This window comes from Aedes albopictus, chromosome 1 (assembly GCF_035046485.1).
Source record: "Aedes albopictus strain Foshan chromosome 1, AalbF5, whole genome shotgun sequence".
NCBI lineage: Eukaryota > Metazoa > Arthropoda > Insecta > Diptera > Culicidae > Aedes > Aedes albopictus.
Genome location: NC_085136.1, coordinates 53,677,175 through 53,694,936, shown reverse-complemented (window position 1 = coordinate 53,694,936; position 17,762 = coordinate 53,677,175). Strand labels below are relative to the sequence as shown.

General features: G+C 41.9%; 1 protein-coding gene across 4 annotated transcripts in view; it reads left to right on the top strand.

Moving 5' to 3' along the window:
- The window catches only part of LOC115256349 (uncharacterized), a 73,282-nt gene that overhangs the window by 35,990 nt on the left and 19,530 nt on the right, over positions 1-17,762 (top strand). For 2 of the 4 annotated variants that reach the window (XM_062844561.1, XM_062844560.1), the window contains exon 1: positions 6,573-7,641. The exons of 1 other annotated variant lie outside the window; for it this stretch is intronic. The gene's annotated coding sequence lies outside the window, so the exon portion shown is untranslated. Of the gene's footprint in view, positions 1-6,341; positions 6,459-6,572; positions 7,642-17,762 lie in introns of those variants that run through there. One more of the 4 variants, XM_062844562.1, reaches the window with a different exon arrangement.

Below are 17,762 nucleotides of genomic sequence, written 5' to 3'. Positions count from 1 at the left end.
GTAAGCCGTATAATATTCTTCACATCATCAAGAATATTATACAGCTTAAACTGATAAGATTTTCGCACTTGGGTCTCTGTGATAAAACCTTAAGTTTCACTAAGAACTAGCGCTTTGCCGAAGACCACATTATCAACAAGACTTGCAACACTGCTGAAAATCGGGAGCCACTGCTAGCAGCACCACCCCGGATGAAGGTGGCACTATTCATGTTAGTGTGTGTAAATTTTCATACTCGCACCAATACACTCCTACACTTTTACCACAGAAAACAGACGTCTATCTTCACTTTCTGGCTTGTGTAAAACTTTGTAACGGTCATTTCAAAGTGTGTGGTTATGCTCCCGTTGCACGGCGCTAGCGTCCCATCACTTGCATTGTTGTGTTGTCATATTTGTTTCCAGTGCTCGTCGTTTTTGGCCGTTTGGCGCTGGTGTCGCTTTGTGGGCTAGTGTATTTTAACGATGAACACTGCCATCGTGGAGTCAAATCAACTTTATATGTGGGGCAGTCTCCGTTGGTGGCGTTGAGGTACACTTAAATCCTTTACACACGATTTCGACGTATTTTTGTTCGAGCTTAAACCACAGAGAACAGACGAACATGCTCGAACAAAATTGCTTGAAAATCTTGTGTAAAGAAAAAACAAGCTCAGTAGCGACATCGACGGTGACTTTCCCACTCAAAAACATGTTTCGCCACCATGATGGCGCTTTCTGAAGAAATATTTCAGTAGCGCACCTTTAAATTTTCCTACTCAGATTCTGAGCTGTATTTGCTTAAATAACAAGATGTTTATGATTATTTCACTAACCCAGCAACAAAATTTGAGCAACCCATTGATAATTAGTTTCATTATTTTCAATAAGAAATAAGTTGAACAAGAATTCAATTATTGTTTTCCAAGTAAAAACAACACATTCTCTTGGTGGAACTATACTATCGTGCACACTTGGTGACACTAGCGCCAAAAGCTAAAACAACGGCAAGTTTGTACCCCGATTCAAAATGTGACAGCGCCGCGTAATGGCCACATTCCCAGTTATTTCAAAAGAACCGTTGCAATGCTTTACACAACTGCACAACATGAGCTTGGACGTCTGTTCTCTGTGTTTTAACATAGCTAAGGGAAGGCTCGAGGGAAGGTTCATTAATCACGTCCGTCGTTTTTCGGGATTTCTAGACCCCCTTCCGTCTCTGACACGCTATTTTCCTATACCTAATACACGTACTGTCACACTTTTCTAGACTCCCCCCTCCCCCAAATCTTGGATGTAGTTTTGTAACGTTCCTCAACTAATATATTCAAGAATAGACAGAAATAGTAATAGAAATAAAAACGATCTGTATTTACAAAGTTATGATGATCCATCCTTAGGTGACCCATTTTGCCCCATCCCACCCTACAATTACCGATGACCCTCTTTTCCGCTCACTGCACAACATGCGAATTTGCATTGTGTAAATGATGACAGTTAAAATGGCTACTGGAGGGGCAACACTAGTATTCTCAAGGCGAAATATCCCAAAAATCCGGAAAAAGACGAAAAAAACTAGCAAAACCCACAAAAGCTTTGCCGACATTTTGAGGAATATTCCGTCTTTTTGGGGCTGTGGAAATTGTCATTGTCCTTGCCTCACAATAAATATACAAATTCATGCAATGACAGGAAAAGGAAGCCCTTCAATCACAGAGAACAGACTTCTATCTTTGCTTTCCGCCTTGTGCAGGGTGGCCACTCAATTTTAGCTTTAGAATTCCCGTCTTTTTCCCGGTGCGATTTTTCAACTTTTCCCGGTTTTTCAAAATGGACATTTTTGGAGTATGTGACACCTAACTCTCGCTTTACGTAAAAATTGGAACATTTATAAAAAATCCGCTCAAAATTATGCATTTAACTAGTAAATACTAATACTTATCCTCAATAAACCATATTTAAGAACGATTACAGTTGAAAATAACTGTTCTAGCTATGACTTGCAACAACGTTCTAAATGATGACAAGAATAAAGATTTTTGAAGCTTTTCTTCTACGTGAATTCTAGCTTATTATTATTATTGTCTTTATTAATGAGGTTTTCAACCCTTGGTTGGTTCGTCTCAAAATTTTAACTTAAAGCTTGTTTTTCACACTGCAATGAAGCAGTACTCTTCTCCGTTTTTAAGAATGATCAGTGATCATCAACCAATGATTATAAATATTCTCAGGTCACGCCACAAAAGCTCAGCATATTGGACGCAGCTCAATTTCCTCTAATTTCTCCCTAATGCGGGGATAAAAAAAGTAGCTGAAACCAAGTGTAACTCTGAACAAATATGGTTTACTAAATTGCAGAAATTTATTCTTATAACAAATTTTACATCAATCGTTTTACATCGGATGTGAAGTAATTCGAGTAATATACAATCAAACGAATCGAATTTAGGATCTTACAGTCTGACAGTATGAATAATGTACTGCCCAAGTACATACTGTAGCTTCTAATACTAATATATTTTTTTCTGTTGAAGTGCATCAAAGAAAAGTTTTTGAGGATACGGTCGTGAAGTGAACGTTGAACAGGAAAACCTGGCTGGTACTTACGCTGCTTCTGAATAATTAATTTTTACTTGAACAGCTTTCTGGAGATTTAAGTCTTTAAACGAGCCGATATAAATTTGTCCAATTTTAAATATCGTTTCTAATCACAGAAGTCTGAAAACAATTTTGGACTTACGACGTAGTCACGTGCTTGCTTCCCAAAATATATAAAATATTAATCTTATATTTCTTACAGAAAAAAAACGTACACGAAAAAATTTGAACATTTTCTGCAAATCGGCTTACTTTGAAGTAGTTATGAATTAATAGTGTTTTGGGTTTTTTTTTGATAATGGTTCCACCACAGAGAACAGACGTCCAAGCTCATGTAGTGCTATTGTGTAAAGCAATGCAACGGTTGTTTTGAAATAACTGGAAATGTGGCCAGCACGCGGCGCTGTCAAATTTCGAATCGGGGTACAAATTTGCCGTTGTTTTACTTTTTGGCGCTAGTGTCACCAAGTGTGCACGATAGTATAGCACAGAGAACAGACGTCTATCTTCGCTTTCTGCCTTGTGTAAAACTTTGTAACGGTCATATTAGAGTATGTGGTTATGCTCCCGTTGCGCGGCGCTAGCGTCCCATCACTTACATTGTTGTGTTGTCAAATTTGTCTCCAGTGCTCACCGTTTTTGGCCGTTTGGCGCTCGTGTCGCTTTGTGGGCTAGTGTATTTTAACGATAAACACTGCCATCGTGAGGTCAAATCGACTTTATATGTGGGTCAGTCTTCGTTGGTGGCGTTGAGGTACACTTAAATCCTTTACACACGATTTCGACGTATTTTTGTTCGAGCTTAAATGTCTGTTCTCTGTGAGTATAGTTCCACCAAGAGAATGTGTTGATTTTACTTGGAAAACATTAATTGAATTCTTGTTCAACTTGTTTCTTATTGAAAATAATGAAACTAATTATCAATGGTTTGCTTTGCTCAAATTTTGTTGCTGGATTAGAGAAATAATCATAAACTTCTTGTTATTTAAACAAATGCAGCTCAGAATCTGAGTAGGAAAATTAAAAGGTGCGCTAGTGAAATATTTCTTCAGAAAGCGCCATCATGGTGTCGAAACAAGTTTTTGAGTGGGAAAGTCACCGTCGATGTCGCTACTGAGCTTGTTTTTACTTAACACAAGATTTTCAAGCAATTTTGTTCGAGCATGTTCGTCTGTTCTCTGTGTACTAGGCTTGAGCAAAAAAAAAAAATTGCCGTCTATCGGATTCGAACCGATAGTCGCTGAAGTAAGTAAGTAAGTAAGTAAGTAAGTAAGTGAAGTAAGCTGGAGTTTATCAAGTGTCTTCAGCAGCGCAGCGGTAAGTCGGCAGGCTATCATGCACACGCAGAAAATTTATTAGTATACAAAATTAAATTCTAGTTTAAATCAACCAATTTTTCAGTTTGTTATAGCGACAAACTGATTTCTAGTTTAAACCACAGAGAACAGACGATCATGCTCGAACAAAATTGCTTGAAAATCTTGTGTAAAGAAAAAACAAGCTCAGTAGCGACATCGACGGTGACTTTCCCATTCAAAAACTTGTTTCGACACCATGATGGCGCTTTCTGAAGAATTATTTCACTAGCGCACCTTTAAATTTACCTACTCAGATTCTGAGCTGTATTTGCTTTAATAACAAGATGTTTATGATTATTTCACTAACCCAGCAACAAAACTTGAGCAACCCATTGATCGTTAGTTCCATTATTTTCAATAAGAAACAAGTTGAACAAGAATTCAATTATTGTTTTCCAAGTAAAATCAACACATTCTCTTGGTGGAACTATACTAGGGTGCACACTTGGTGACACTAGCGCCAAAAGCTAAAACAACGGCAAATTTGTACCCCGATTCGAAATTTGACAGCGCCGCGTAATGGCCACATTCCCAGTTATTTCAAAACAACCGTTGCAATGCTTTACACAACTGCACTACATGAGCTTGGACGTCTGTTCTCTGTGTTTAAACTGAACTGTTCTATTGTTTGATAATACAAATATTTTCATATGCCGAAATTTTTGACAGTTTGTTAGAACAAACAGAGATTTGGTAGTTTCAACATAAAATGACAGATTGTTTTGAACAACTGCACTTTTGCCACTAACAAAGCCGGGAAGTGATTGTGTTAGTGACGGCAGCTCCTGCGGCAGCTCGGAAATCTATTTTCAGACACTCGACAAGCGGATGGAAGCGAGACCGAATAAAAAAAGGTAAAAAATCGAAACCGACCAACTTTTTTCTGGATGCAGTCTTGAGTACCTGCGCGTTATCCATCACGGCCAAAACTGCACTTAAAAGTTGGAGTAATGGATTTGCTACACTTTCTTCGTTGTGGCGATGTTGGGGTAAGAATTTTAAAGATGTGTGAGTGCTCCCGGGCCATGTTTATGGTCCCCATTATGTTGAAACAAATTCAGATTTCAACGTTATATGGAATGATGGGAATTGGTTGGTTTGACCGATAAACTCTAGGTAAGAACAAAGAAATATAACTTTGGAATAAGTAAATGCTCAGTTTGAAAATCAACCATGCGTTTTATTGTATTAAACAAGCCTCATTTTTCTGCGTGCAGGAGGATCCAGTTCAAATCTACGCAAACCCACCTGCAGGGTTGTGATTTTGAAAAATACATTTTTGTTTCTGCATGAATTTTGCCAACGTTCTGTCAAAGCTGCTTAGAAGGCTATCTAGCGTCCTTATGTGAACTTTCAAGTTCCAAAATTACTTAAAAATGAAGCTGCTTAGAAGGCTAATGAGAAACCTCGAACAAGCTGCTTAGCTTGTAAAGTACCCTTTTATCTGAACTTTTGGTTACTTGGGACGGCTTACTCTGATATGACCGTTACAAAGTTTTATTTGTAACTTTTTTACGATTGTTTCGACGATGATTGGAAAAATTACAATAAATCAAAGAAAATAGGGTTGATTTTGAAACTCCATACATTTTGTATGAAATGAGAAATTGATCAACAATTTTAAACCTCATTTACTCGAAAGTGGGTTTTTGTAACTTACACCCCTTTGCTTCTAACCCCCTCAATTAAGGATTTTATCCACAATTGTAAAACTTTTTCTTGAAAATCCCTGGGCTTGACTTATATCTTCCAGGAAGCTTTGATTTTGGACATGTGGTATCAATATCAGCATCAACATTGTTTTTTTTTTCGAATGAGTCTAATCAGTTTCGTACCTTTTAATTCCGCCCTATGTTGCTTATCCTTAGACAGATACACGTATTTCGACTATCACTTGTAATCCTCCTCAGTGTCAGTTATCCCACGAGTGGATTCGATGAGGGTATTCTGCTTAGAGGGTTCGAAAAGTCGATACAAGATCAACATTGTTGTTACTTCGTAAAATGGCTCATAAACGCATGCATTCTTACGTGATTATCTTTGAAAGAAACTGGACTTTAACGTGTCGCAACAAATCGGGCATCAACAGCGCCGGTAATATGGATTGGATAAAATGTTGAAATTCCAAGAAAACTGATTTCTACTGCGCAAAACATAGCCAGTAAGTGGCTTTGTTGTTAAGCCAGATAAGCTATCCAGCCTAAAAAAAGATAGTGGAGCAAAGAGAATTATCGTGTGCTTGCCATATGCAGAACACCGAGTAGAAAAGCGTGCTCTGCCCGCTTTTCTCGGAACGTAATGCCAACGGAAAAGAAAAGAAGATAGATAAGATAAGATACCTAAGCTAATAAGTATTGATAACTTGACTTCGATAATTTGGCAAGTGCTTTTGACAGTTTTGTGAAGACTGTTGCAAAGAAAGTTTGTTTGGTGCAAGTCAGAGAAAAATCTGGTGGAGAATTCAGCTGACTGGAATTCGGACTCTACAAAGATTAGCGTTGAAACTAAACAGTGCTTATTACATGTAAGTCGAGGAAAACATTGTCCATACCAGAGTTGTGATACAGATCCTGAAGACTTTCATCCTGTTGCCATTCATAGTAAGAGGCCGTTCATAAACCACGTAGACCAAATTTGCTGTCACCCCCTTCCCCTTCGTAGATTTGTCCACACAAAAATATGGAAATTTGCATGGAGCGTAGAAAAATATCTCATTTTGTGACGATCGCGTTTGATCTATGAAAACATGTTTTCTTTTTCACGACGTCCAATGATAAAGGAAAATTTGCGTAAAAGCGATTATGCGATGCACCACCCTATTGCATCTTGCTTTGCTTTATAGATTACCGTGCACATGTTCAATCGTCTAAAATATTTGTTCACACGCACACGGTCAGAAAACTCACACAAAACTGAGCTAAAGTGGGACAACTCAAAATTGAGTAAATTTTTTTTTCCAGCGCTAGCGCTGGCCCAAGTGCGAAAATCTTATCAGTTTAAGCTGTATAATATTCTTGCTGATGTGAAGAATATTATACGGCTTAAACCAGTTGGATTTTTGCACCTGGGCCAGCGCTATCGCTGGAAATGCAATTTACTCATTTTTTGAGCTGTTCCAGTTTAGCTCAGTTTTGTGTGAATCTTACTCATTTTAGAGTAACATTTTCTTAGCGTGTGTGCGTCGTCAGCACTTGAAATAAACGCATGCATTCTTACGTGATTATCTTTGAAAGAAACTGGGCTTTTACGTGTCGCAAAAAATCGGGCATCAACAGCGCCGATAATATGGATTGGATAAAATGTTGAACTTCCAAGAAAGCTGATTTCTACTGCGCAAAACATAGCCAGTAAGTGGCTTTGTTGTTAAGCTAGATAAGCTATCCAGCCTAAAAGAAAGATAGTGGGGCAAAGAGAATTATCGTGTGCTTGCCATATGCAGAACACTGAGCAGAAAAGCGTGCTCTGCCCCACTCAGAACGTAATGCCAACGGAAAAGAAAAAAAGATAGATAAGATAAGATACCTAAGCTAATAAGTATTGATAACTTGACTTCGATAATTTGGCAAGTGCTTTTGACAGTTTTGTGAAGACAGTTGCAAAGAATGTTTGTTTGGTGCAAGTCAGAGAAAAATCTGGTGGAGAATTCAGCTGACTGGAATTCGGACTCTACATAGATTAGCGTCGAAACTAAACAGTACCTATTACATGTAAGTCGAGGAAAACATTGTCCATACCAGAGTTGTCATTCAGATCCTGAAGATCTTCATCCTGTTGCCATTCATAGCTAGAGGCTATTTTCATAAACCACATAGACGATGGCACCACCACATTCGAGGTAAAATCATTTTTTCTTGTATGGACAAATCGCTGGCTTGCACTTGTTCCGCATCGCAGTGATTTGAACCCTTGGGCAAAAAGTTGCAAATTAGAAACAAAATCGATCTCCCTATGCGTTTCTTCCGGATTCATTGCAGTAATAGAGAATTTATTGCACCACTATACAAATTTCAAGCTGTTTACCTCATTTTTTCTGACTGGCATTTTCCACCCGTGTTGTGCGTAATGTTTCGAGTGGATTGGTGCTAGGCGGCGCCGCTGTATATGTAACAAAACACGTGAAACACGAGCGCCGTCTACGATCCCGTAACACAAGCTTCGCCGTTACACGGAGAAAAAAATGTCTGTAATTACAATCAGGTTTTAGTTTGTTTTACCCGGAATTCAAGGTAGATTATGGCACAACCAATAATTTAGTTGTTTTCAACAACCAACGCCGGTTGAAATTAACTTATTGCAGACTACACTCAGCCAAATAACCTTAAAATTTCCATAAGGCCTAACTTATGAAACGGCTGTTAAATAATTCATAATGATTCGGATGAATTTCATAAGGTCGCTCTATGATGCAAAATCGTCTCACAGCTTGGCTTTTATTCATATTTAGCAACATAGTATTCTCAAGCGTCGGTAGCCATGTGGATAAAACACGGACTCGGTGATCCCGACGTTCATGGATCGAATCCAGTCTGAATCATTTTAAGATTTTTTTGTTCTTTTCATAAGTCTATCTTACACGCAGAAAAATAAATTGTAAACACAATTAAATTCTAGTTCAAATCAACCGATTTTTCAGTTTACTATAGCGACAAACTGATTTCTAGTTTAAACTGAACTGTTCAATGGACTACCCGCTTGGCGCACACCCACAGTTGATCAGCAGGAGTAAATCCATTTGATTTTGTATGGTGAAAAGCATCTAAACTTGAATTACTTGAAATGGAGAGCTTTTACTGAAAAAATATTTGGTAGGCTTAATAGTAGTCACCATTGTGCACAACCACTACCAAATATTTTTTCGAATAATGTATTCCACTTCGATAAATTTGCCTTTAGATGCTATTCGCCATACAATATTTTTGCGATTTACTTTTAGCGATTTTTCGCGCATAGAAGCTAGCGTCACATTGGTCGATGCGGAGAGTAGGAAAACAGCCGATGTAGGTAATTCATTGTATGATAATACAAATATTTTCATTTGTCGAAATTTTTGACAGTATGTTAAAACAAACAGAGATATGGTATTTTCAACATGAAATAATGCACTGTTGAAAATGCTTTGACATCCATGTGCACAACAGAACACGTGCTCGATGAACAAATTGAGATTTGAAATTATGAAAAGAAATCCACGTACTCCGGTGAGACTCGAACTCACGACTCCCAATTCGCTAGACGGGCGCTTCTATTCCTTCAAGCTACGGAGTCACTCGACTATCTCCGTCGCCAGCAGGCCTAGAACTGAACTCGATTCCACAATCGCACATGGTTATCTTCTTTTCACAATCCAAACCCCCTTCGGATGGGATTAGATGAACATCTAACACATTGTCTGTTGTGCACATGTACATAAGTGACCCGATTTTGTCAGCCCCTTTCCGGAACACATTTTTTGCTCCCGTAAAAAATTTAAACAGATATTCATGCTATTTATCCCTCTATGTTCTGCCTTTCAGCAGTAGTTCGATGATGATCTTAAATTAATTGGACAATATTTGACCGTTAGATAATGAGAGCAAAAAGTTCGTCGCAAAATGGGGCTGACAAAATCGGGTCCGTACTGTATGTCAAAGCGAGAGAGGAAGTTATTTTTAAAGCCTAGTACTCAGATCGCAAGAAATGAGGTCAAGGAAAAAAGTGCATTTTTACCAAAGTAATTTTGACAGTCGATCTTGAGAGAGAAAAAAGAAAAAAAAATCGACGAAACTCTTTGTTTACCAATCTGACTGACTTGGAATGAAACCGGGACAATCGGCAAGAACAAGCGAACTCCCCTACCAGGAGCAGGTATGAATCTACTGATCTGGACCGCAGCAAACTGGAAGATTGACCAGCAATCCGAGGCGCTCCAGCTCTATTTGACCGGTGATAATCTGAGCGGGCCAACTGGCTCTTTGCTGCAACCGGACACGATAAGTTTTTGAAAACATCTAGCTGCTGGAAAATGGTATGATTTCGATTTTGAAAAGGAAATGCACCGGCGCTTCTTCCAAGGATTCCTCAGGATTTCCTCCAGGAATGCCGTCGAGGATTCCTCCAGAAATTTCTTCGGTGATTCCTCCAGCAATTTGTGCAGAAAACACTATTTTCCGGGAATTCCTCCTAGGATTCCTTCGGAAATCTATCTGGAGATTCCTTCAGAAATTCTACCAGGAATTCCTTCGGGGATTCCTCCGAAAATTTATTCGGGGGTTCCTCCAGGAATTCCTTCGAGGATTCCACCAGGAATTCCTTCGGGGATTCCTCCGGGAATTCCTTCGGGGATTTCTCCAGGAATTCTTTCGGGGATTCCTTCAGAAATTCCTTCGAGGATTCACAAGGAATTCCTTCGAGGATTCCTCCGCAAATTCCTTCGGGGATTCCTCCAGGAATTCCTTCAGGGATTCCTTCGAGAATTTCTCCAGGAATTCTTTCGGGGATTCCTTCAGAAATTCCTTCGGGGATTCCTCCAGGAATTCCTTCCTGGATTCCACCAGAAATTTCTTCGCGGATACTTACAGGAAATCCTTCAAGGATTCCTCCAGGAATTCCTTCGGGGATTCCTCCAGGAATTCCATCGGGGATTCCTCCAGGAATTCCTTCGGGGATTCCTCCAGGAATTCCTTCGGGGATTCCTCCAGGAATTCCTTCGGGGATTCCTCCAGGAATTCCTTCGGAGATTCCTCCAGGAATTCCTTCGGTGATTTCTCGGGTGATTCCTCCAGGAATTCTTTCGGGGATTCCTCCAGGGATTCCTCCAGGGATTCCTCCAGGAATTCCTCCAGGAATTGCTCCAGGGATTCCTCCAGGAATTCCTCCAGGGATTCCTCCAGGAATTCCTCCAGGGATTCCTCCAGGAATTCCTCCAGGGATTCCTCCAGAAATTCCTGCAGGGATTTCTCCAGGAATTCTTTCGGGGATTCCTTCAGAAATTCCTTCGAGGATTCACAAGGAATTCCTTCGAGGATTCCTCCGCAAATTCCTTCGGGGATTCCTCCAGGAATTCCTTCAGGGATTCCTTCGAGAATTTCTCCAGGAATTCTTTCGGGGATTCCTTCAGAAATTCCTTCGGGGATTCCTCCAGGAATTCCTTCCTGGATTCCACCAGAAATTTCTTCGCGGATACTTACAGGAAATCCTTCAAGGATTCCTCCAGGAATTCCTTCGGGGATTCCTCCAGGAATTCCATCGGGGATTCCTCCAGGAATTCCATCGGGGATTCCTCCAGGAATTCCTTCGGGGATTCCTCCAGGAATTCCTTCGGGGATTCCTCCAGGAATTCCTTCGGGGATTCCTCCAGGAATTCCTTCGGAGATTCCTCCAGGAATTCCTTCGGTGATTCCTCGGGTGATTCCTCCAGGAATTCTTTCGGGGATTCCTCCAGGGATTCCTCCAGGAATTCCTCCAGGAATTGCTCCAGGGATTCCTCCAGGAATTCCTCCAGGGATTCCTCCAGGAATTCCTCCAGGGATTCCTCCAGGAATTCCTCCAGGGATTCCTCCAGAAATTCCTGCAGGGATTTCTCCAGGAATTCCTCCAGGAATTCCTGCAGGGATTCCTCCAGGAATTCCTGCAGGGATGCCTCCAGGAATTCCTGCAGGGATTCCTCCAGGAATTCCTTCAGGGATTCCTCCAGGAATTCCTCCAGGGATTCCTCCAGGAATTCCTCCAGGGATTCCTCCAGAAATTCCTCCAGGGATTCCTCCAGGAATTCCTCCAGGGATTCCTCCAGGAATTCCTCCAGGGATTGCTCCAGGAATTCCTCCAGGGATTCCTCCAGGAATTCCTCCAGGGATTCCTCCAGGAATTCCTCCAGGGATTCCTCCAGGAATTCCTCCAGGGATTCCTCCAGGAATTCCTCCAGGGATTCCTCCAGGGATTCCTCCAGGAATTCCTCCAGGGATTCCTCCAGGAATTCCTCCAGAAATTCCTCCAGGAATTCCTCCAGGGATTCCTCCAGGAATTCCTCCAGGGATTCCTCCAGGAATTCCTCCAGGGATTCCTCCAGGAATTCCTCCAGGGATTCCTCCAGGAATTCCTCCAGGGATTCCTCCAGGAATTCCTCCAGGGATTCCTCCAGGGATTCCTCCAGGAATTCCTCCAGGGATTCCTCCAGGAATTCCTCCAGGGGCTTCTACAGGAATTCCTCCAGAAATTCCTCTAGGGACTCCTCCAGAAATTCCTTCAGGGGTTCCTCCAGGAATTCCTCCAGGGATTCCTCCAGGAATTCCTCCAGGGATTCCTCCAGGAATTCCTCCAGGGATTCCTCTAGGAATTCCTCCAGGGATTCCTCCAAGAATTCCTCCAGTGATTCCTCCAGGAATTCCTCCAGAAATTCCTCCAGGGATTCCTCCAGGAATTCCTCCAGGGATTCCTCCAGGAATTCCTCCAGGGATTCCTCCAGGAATTCCTCCAGGGATTCCTCCTGGAATTCCTACAGGGATTCCTCCAGGGATTCTTCCAGGAATTCCTCCAGGGATTCCTCCAGGAATTCCTCCAGGGATTCCTCCAGGAATTTCTCCTGGGATTCCTCCAGGTATTCCTCCAGGGATTCCTCCAGGAATTCCTCCTGGGATTCCTCCAGGAATTCCTCCAGGGATTCCTCCAGGAATTCCTCCAGGGATTCCTCCAGGAATTCCTGCAAGGATTCCTCCAGGAATTCCTGCAAGGATTCCTCGAGAAATTCCTGCAGGGATTCCTCCAGAAATTCCTGTAGGGATTTCTCCAGGAATTCTTCCAGGGATTCCTCCAGGGATTCCCCCAGGAATTCATCCAGGGATTCCTCCAGGAATTCCTACAGGGATTCCTCCAGGAATTCCTCCAGGGATTCCTCCAGGAATTCATCCAGGAATTTCTCCAGGTATTCATCCAGGAATTGCTCCAATGATTCCTCCAGTAATTCCTCCAGGGATTCCTCCAGGAATTCCTCCAATGATTCCTCCAGGAATTCCTCCAATGATTGCTCCAGGAATTCCTCCAGGGATTCCTCCAGGAATTCCTCCAGGGATTCCTCCAGGAATTCCTCCAGGAATTCCTCCAGTAATTCCTCCAGGGATTCCTCTAGGAATTCCTCCAGGGATTCCTCCAGGAATTCCTCCAGAGATTCCTCCAGGAATTCCTCCAGGAATTCCTCCAGGGATTCCTCCAGAGATTCCTCCAGGAATTCCTCCAGGAATTCCTCCAGGAATTCCTCCAGGAATTCCTCCAGGGATTCCTCCAGGAATTCCTCCAGGAATTACTCCAGAGATTCCTCCAAGAATTCCTCCAGGGATTCCTCCAGGAACTCCTCCAGGGATTCCTCCAGGAATACCTCCAGGGATTCCTCCAGGAATTCCTCCGAGGATTCCTCCAGGAATTCCTCCAGGGATTCCTCCAGGAATTCTTCCATGAATTCCACCAGTAATTCTTCCAGGAATTCCTCCAGGAATTCCTCCAAGAATTCTTCAAGGAATTTCTGCAGGAATTCTTCCAGGAATTCCTTCAAGAATTCCTCCAGGGATACCTCCAGTAATTCGTAAAGGAATTCCTTCAGCAATTCCTCCAGCAATTCCTCCAAGAATTCTTCCAGCATTTCCTCCAGGAACTCTTCCAAGAATTCCTCAAGGAGTTCTTTCAGGAATTCTTCCAGGTCTTCCTCCAGGAAATCTTTCAGGAATTCCTCCAAGAATTCTTCCAGGAATTCTTCCAGGAAATTCTCCAGGAATTCTTCCAGGAATTCCTCCAGGAATTCTTCCAGGAATTCCTCCAGGAATTCTTCCAGGAATTCCTCCAGTAATTCCTCCAGAAATTCCTTCAGGAATTCCTCCAGGAATTTCTCCAGAAATTCCTTCAGGAATTCCTTCAGGAATTCCTCCAGAAATTCCTCCAGGAATTCCTCCAAAAATTCCTCCAGGAATTCCTCCAGAAATTCCTCCAGGAATTCCTCCAGAAATTCCTCCAGGAATTCCTCTAGAAATTCCTCCAGGAATTCCTCCAGAAATTCCTCCAGGAATTCCTCCAGGAATCCTTCTAAGAATTCCTCCAGGAATTCCTCCAGGAATTCTTCTAAGAATTCCTCCAGGAATTCCTCTAAGAATTCTTCCATGAATTCTACCAGAAATTCCTCCAGGAATTCCTCTAGGAATTCTTCCAGGAATCCCTCCAGGAGTTCTTTTAAGAATTCCTCCAGGAACTCTTCCAGGAATTCCTCCAAGAATTCTTCCAGGAATTCTTCCATGAAATCCACCAGTAATTCTTCCAGGAATTCCTTAAGAAATTCCTCCCTCGGTGAATTGCTCCTAGAATTCTTCCAGGAATTCTTCCAGAAATCTCTCCAGGAATTCCTCCATGAATTCTTCAAGGAATTCCTGCAGGAGTTCTTCCAGGAATTCCTTAAGGAATTCCTTCAAGAATTCCTCCAGGGATACCTTCAGGAATTTCTCCAGAAATTCCTCCAGAAATTCCTCTAGAAATTCCTCCAGGAATTCTTCCAGAAACTCCTTCAGGAATTCTTCCGGGAATTCTTCCAGGAATTCCTCCAGGAATTCTTCCAGGAATTCCTTCAGGAATTCTTCCGGGAATTCTTCCAGGATTTCCCCCAGGAATTCTTCCAGAAATTCCTCCAGAAAGTCCTCCAGGCATTCCTCCAGAAATTCCTCCAGGAATTCCTCTAGGAAATCTTCCAGGAATTCCTCCAGGAATTCTTCCATGAATTCCACCAGTAATTTTCCAAAGAATTCCTCTAGAAATTCCTCCGGGAATTGCTTCAGGAATTCCTTCAAGAATTCCTCCAGGGATACCTCCAGTTATTCGTTAAGGAATTCCATCAGCAATTCTTCCAGCAATTCCTCCAGGAATTCTTCCAGATATTCCTCCAGAAACTCTTCCAAGAATTCCTCAAGGAGTTCTTTCAGGAATTCCTTCAGAAATTTTTCCAGGTCTTCCTCCAGGAAATCTTTCAGGAATTCCTCCAGGAATTCTTCCAGGAAATTCTCAATGAATTCTTCCAGGAATTCCACCAGGAAATCTTCCAAGAATTCCTCCAGGAATTCTTCCAGGAAATTCCTCCAGGAATTCTTCCAGGAAATTCTCCAGGAATTCTTCCAGGAAATTCTCCAGGATTTCTTCCAGGAATTCTTTCAGGAATTCTTCCAGGAATTCCTCCAGGAATTCTTCCAGGAATTTCTCCAGGAATTCTTCCAGGTCTTCCTCCAGGAACTCTTTCAGGGATTCCTCCAGGAATTATTCCAGGAATTCCTTCAGGAATTCTTCCAGGTCTTGCTTCAGCAACTCTTTCAGGAATTCCTGGAGGAATTCCTTGAAGAATTGCTGGAGGAATTCCTTAACGAATAACTGGCGATATCCCTGGAAGAATTCTTGGAGGAATTCCTGAAAGAGTTCCTGGAGGTAGACCTGGAAGAATTTCTGAATTCCTGGAAGAATTCCAGGAGGAATTTCTGAAAGAGTTCCTGGAGGAAGACCTGGAAGAATTCCTGGAAAAATTGCGGGAGGAATTTTCGGGAGGAATTGGGGGAGGAATTCTCGGAAGAATTCCTGGAGGAATTTCCGGAAGAATTCCTGGAGGAATTTCTGGAGAATTTCCTGGAAGAATTCCTGAAGGAATTTCTGGAATAATTCCTGAAAGAGTTCCTGGAGGAAGACCTGAAAGAATTCCTGGAGGAATTCCTGGAAGAATTCCAGGAGGAATTCCTGGAAGAATTCCAGGAGGAATTCCTGGAAGAATTCCTGAAAGAATTCCTGGAAGAAATCCTGGAGGAATTCCTGGAAGAATTCCTGGAGGAATTCCTAGAGCAATTCCTGGAAGAATTCCTGGAGGAATTCCTGGAGAATATCCTGGAAGAATTCCTGGAAAATTTCCTGGAAGAATTCCTGGAAAATTTCCTGGAAGAATTCCTGGAGCAATTCTTGGAAGAATTCCTGGAAGAATTCCTGGAAGAATTCCTTGAGAATTTCCTGGAAGAATTCCTGGAAGAATTCTTGGAGGAATTCCTGAAAGATTTCCTGGAAGAAGACCTGGAAAAATTCCTGAAGGAATTCTTGAAAGAGCTCCTTGAGGAATTCTTGGAAGAGTTCCTGGAGGAATATCTGGAAGAATTCCTGGAGGAATTGCTGGAAGAATTGCTGATGGAATTCCTTAACGAATAACTGGAGGTATCCCTGGAGGAATTCTTGAAGGAATTCCTGGAGCAATTCCCGGAGGAATTTCTAGAGGAATTCATGGAAGAATTACTGGAGGAATTCATGGAAGAATTCCTGGAGGAATTCCTGGAAGATTTCCTAAACGAATTCCTGGAGGAATTTCTGGAGGAATTTCTGGAAGAATTCCTGGAGGAATTCCTGGAAGAATTCCCGGAGGAATTCCTGAAGGAATTCCTGGAAGAATTCCTAGAGGAATTCCTGGAAGAATTCCTGGAGGAATTCCTGGAAGAACTCCTGGAGGAATTCCTAGAAGACATCCTGGAGGAATTCCTGGAAGAATTCCTGGAGGAATTCCTGGAAGAATTCCTGGAGGAATTCCTGGAATAATTCCGGGAGGAATTCCTTGAAGAATTCCTGGAAGAATTCCTTGAGGAATTCCTGGAAGAATCCCTGGAGGAATTCCTGGAAGAATTCCTGGAGGAATTCCTGGAAGATTTCCCGGAAGAATTCCTGAAGGAATTCCTGGAAGAATTCCTGGAGGAATTCCTCGAAGAATTCCTGGAGGAATTTCTGGAGGAATTTCTGGAGGAATTTCTGGAGGAATTTCTGGAGGAATTTCTGGAGGAATTTCTGGAGGAATTCCTGGAGGTATCCCTGGAGGAATTCTTGAAGGAATTCCTGAAGGAATTCTTGGAAGAACTCCTGCAGGAATTCCTTGAAGAATTCCTGGAGGAATTCCTGGAGAGATTTCTGGAAGAATTCCTGGAGGAATTCCTGGAAGAATTTTAAGAGCAATTCATCGAGGGAGGAATTTTCTAGAGAAATTTCTGGAAGAATTACTGGTGGATTTCATGGAAGAATTCCTGGAAGAATTCTTGGAGGAATTCCTGGAAGAATTCTTGGAGGAATTCCTGGAGGAATTTCTGGAGGAATTCCTGGAGGAATTTCTGGAGGAATTCCTGGAGGAATTTCTGGAGGAATTCCTGGAGGCATTTCTGGAGGAATTCCTGGAGGAATTTCTGGAGGAATTCCTGGATGAATTTCTGGAGGAATTCTTGGAAGAACTCCTGCAGGAATTCCTTGAAGAATTCCTGGAGGAATTCCTGGAGAGATTTCTGGAAGAATTCCTGGAGGAATTCCTGGAAGAATTTTAAGAGCAATTCATCGAGGGAGGAATTTTCTAGAGAAATTCCTGGAGAATTCCTGGAAGAATTCCTAGAGGAATTCCTGGAAGAATTCCTGGAGGAATTCCTGAAGGAATTCCAGGAGAATTTCCTGGAAGAATTACTGGTGGAATTCATGGAAGAATTCCTGGAAGAATTCTTGGAGGAATTCCTGGAGGAATTCTTAGAAGAATTCCTGGAGGAATTCTTAGAAGAATTCCTGGAGGAATTCCTGGAGGAATTTCTGGAGGAATTCCTGAAAGATTTCCTGGAGGAAGACTTGGAAGAATTCCTGAAAGAACTCCTTGAGGAATTCTTGGAAGAGTTCCTGGAGGAAATGCTGGAAGAATTCTTAGAGGAATTGCTGGAAGAATTGCTGAAGGAATTCCTTAACGAATTACTGGAGGTATCCCTGGAGAAATTCTTGAAGGAATTCCTGGAAGAATTCCTGCAGAAATTCCTTGAAGAATTCTTGGAGGAATTCCTTGAAG